At 47.2% G+C, this 3,435-nt stretch overlaps 1 protein-coding gene and 1 long non-coding RNA gene across 2 annotated transcripts in view; one reads left to right on the top strand and one right to left on the bottom strand.

Annotated features, from left to right (window-relative positions):
• LOC107265831 overlaps positions 1–3,435 on the top strand; it is a 28,345-nt gene that overhangs the window by 19,852 nt on the left and 5,058 nt on the right. The window lies entirely within an intron of this gene.
• Positions 1–3,435, bottom strand: part of LOC107265828 — a gene marked incomplete in the record, with an annotated part of 32,088 nt that overhangs the window by 27,383 nt on the left and 1,270 nt on the right.

The following is a 3,435-nucleotide window of genomic DNA, read 5'->3' as shown; positions in this document are numbered from 1 at the left end:
GGGGGGGGGGGGGGGCGCGCGGGGGCGCGTTGTAGTCATATATCCACATCCCTCTATGAACGGGGAGGCTGAGGAAGGGAATGCTTACAGAGAAGTGCACCGGAGGGGAGGAGGACGTGCATCGACAATGCAACACGCACACTCCAGGATGCAATCGAGAGCCACGAGAGCATATACCTAGGCCCACGTGTGTTTATACGTACTTACGGTACACGCGTTTGTACAAACCTACAGAGAATCGAATCGCGAAACGTTATATATATATATATATAATCGCCAGTACCTTATACGCTGCCAGAATACAGACACGCGAAACTGTGCGAAGTGCATATAACGTCCGCGGTGGTCCCGTTCGCATCGATATCGTCAGCTGTTGCTTCTGTCTCCGACTAACAGCATCACCGATATCGTGTGCTGCTGCTGGTCTCGTTCGCTTCTCTTCCGCATATCGCTCCTGTGCGAACGGGCAACGTACGATTGCCTGTGTCAGGCGAAATAGTGGCCAGACTATATACCATTCCTTGCCACGTGCACATATACCCTATCCCCTCTCTCTCTCTCTCTCCTTAACGTTTTCTGTCGTTACTCACAGTCACCTATATCGGTACGTGTGTTAAGTGCCGTAGGAGGGGAGATGCGTCACACGTTAAAACACGTGCTCCTCTCTCTCTTTCTTTCTGCGCTATACTGCACCTTGGGATCACTCGACTTAGCTGATTTTAAAAGCATTGACATAATGTGGATTATTACTGTAAATAAAGAGATAACGCCCAAGTAGGATATTAATCTGTTGGAAATGCGGACCCGTAACGAGTCTGTGAAAGACGTATTAGGGATGGAGCAGAGTAAGATACAGGGATGGGGCGCCAAAGTGGCACCTGTTTTTAGGGTGGCCATATATACGTATATACGTTCCCAGATGGAAAAAAGGAAGGCAGCGAGCAAGAGCGACAGGTCCTATTGTAGCAGGCGTCTTTCATTTACGACCAGGCCCCACGGATCCTTTGTGACACTGTATAACGGTAGGCGTGAAATTTTTCGGTCAACGGACAATAACGAGTACGGCGCTTGGCGGTGGAATGCAAGAGGGTTGCGTTTATAAGGTGTACCCAGTTAGATCGGTAAGCGGTAATAAAGAATCGCTCGAAAGTCCCGTCAAGTCTTGGAGTCCTTAACCTACCGCAAAATCTCACCGATCGATGGCTGGGTGTCGAACAGAGGGTCGCCATCGATAACGAATAAATCAATCGTACCGGTAAACGTACCATCCGGCACGCGTCTCTGAGACCCAGAGCGGTTATGTCAAAATAATATCGAACGCTGAGAGTACTGATAAAAAATATTCCACGCGTTGCAGAAATTTGATAAAAGCCTATCGGCGTTATTGGCTAAGATCGATCGTCCCTGGCGCAAGGGTCGTCGGGTAATCGTGACCCCGTCGTACTTTTTCCTTCCGCATTGCTCTTATATTCACGGCCATTGACGCGCGTAGTACGTAGTAATCGTGGCCAACAGACTAACCAAACCAATGAGGCCGATATACCTATATAGATATGTCTACATACCGTGGGCACACGCTCGCGACAGTCTCCCGCTCTCGGTAATCCCTCCCGGCTGAGTGTGGAGGCGATGCATCGTGCCTCGATAGTGGTTTAATCACTGACGGATTCAGAATGGCAAACAAAACAATGCGAGCCGCAACGAGGCCAGTACGGCGGATCGCCACGTGTTTCCCCGTCACAACACGCAAGAGACGGTACAACTTGCCAATTCGTAACTTACCGGCTAAATTATGTCAGCCGTACCGTGCAGTCGTACTCTATGTTTTTCTTACGGCACTCCTGCGGAGCAGCCAATTCTGGAATCAGTTTCCATTAAACTTTCTTGCGGAGCCGTTACGAACTCTCGGATAGTAACGCGGAGTACTATGTTTTTGAGAAAAAACAAAAACGTGATTGGTGCCGAACTAGAGGAGACGCCGTTTCGTTTTTCCACGTGATAAGAACGGTCGCGATTGGCGTATATAGAAATTTGTGTTTAGCGTACTGGGGAGTCGTGAAGCAATAAGCAGCAAACTCTACGCGACTACCGTCGCTCCTGCTGTTGGACTTGGTGCCGCATATCGCGCTATGCGCTGCGACTTTCAGAGGAGACGGCGGCGGTAAACAACAGCGACCGCACATAAATCAAGTCCACGTGAACTTTTCCACGGTAAAACTATGCGCCGGGGCGAATTTATGAATGGAAACTCTATTGACAGATCGTGTGTCGATAACTCGCATTAATGGGCCGTCGGGGTTTACTATACTACGAGTCTCGTTCTGCAGAGAGAGAGAGAGAGAGAGAGAGAGTGGGGATGTTACAACACCTCTCGGTCAATAGTAGAAAATAGCTACGATACCGAGGAACAGTGGAGCAACTTGTCAATTGTATAGCACGATCATTTTAATCATATTTACGTTCTGATATAGATCGTATGCTCGTGTATATGTATGCACAATTGGGATACAAACTATTAGCAGTGTGACTAACGAGTCTTTTGTGTTTTATATTGTTTTCAGAATTTTTTTTGAGTTTGGCAGTTCGGGTACGTCTGTATTTTCGTAGGATTACGATGTTTCATAATTATTTCAATGCTCGGAAAAATAGACATTGTCCTTAGAGAAATATATAAAAAGTCGAAAATATTCGAGAAAAAAATATAATCAGCCTTTTGATCGCATGTTTCGCAAATCCACATCTATGTCACGAGAAAATAGAGATGGACCCTGATGTATCCATAATTTGCGAACAGCTATGTGATTGAAGGTGCCTTTCGTGCCGAGAGACTAGGCATATACATCATCGATACGTATGGTATATCCACCGTAAAAAAAAAAAAAAAAAAAAAAAGTAAAAAGTCCACCTAATAGATTATCGCACCACCCGCCGAAAATATAAATTTCGAAATAATCTTTTTACGTAAATTTAATTTACAACCTTCTCGAAAGACCCTGTCTAATTCTTGCAGTTACGACTTTTTCGCGTATAACGCGATCGATGGTACTTTTTCAAAAAATCGATGGTTCGCCTCGTACCAGTAGGGTGATCCAAAAAAATCACCCTTAAAAACATCCCCTCGGTGGGTTGTTGTCGTCGCCGTAACCATAGCGACGCCTGCCCCCTTGATGGCTGGTCATAACTGTTCCCCCTCCTATAACACAGCTCGCTCCCCCTCCACACCGCCCAGCTAAGTTTCCTCGTCGGCTGGCCAAGTAAAGAAGAGACTCAGCTTCGGCTTCAGCTTCAACTTCAGCCTCAGCATCAACGTCAGCGTCAGCGTCAGCATCAGCTTCAGACTCTGCTTCTCTGTAGGCTCTCTCTACTGGCTCCCACTCGCTCGAACTCGCTTCAACTCACATCAGCCCTGATCCAATGCCCCCCCCCCTTCCCCCA

The sequence above is a fragment of the Cephus cinctus genome, unplaced genomic scaffold (genome assembly GCF_000341935.2).
Source record: "Cephus cinctus unplaced genomic scaffold, Ccin1 Ccin1_scaffold0240, whole genome shotgun sequence".
In the NCBI taxonomy this organism is placed as follows: Eukaryota; Metazoa; Arthropoda; class Insecta; order Hymenoptera; family Cephidae; genus Cephus; species Cephus cinctus.
This window is presented reverse-complemented; position numbering and strand designations above follow the sequence as displayed.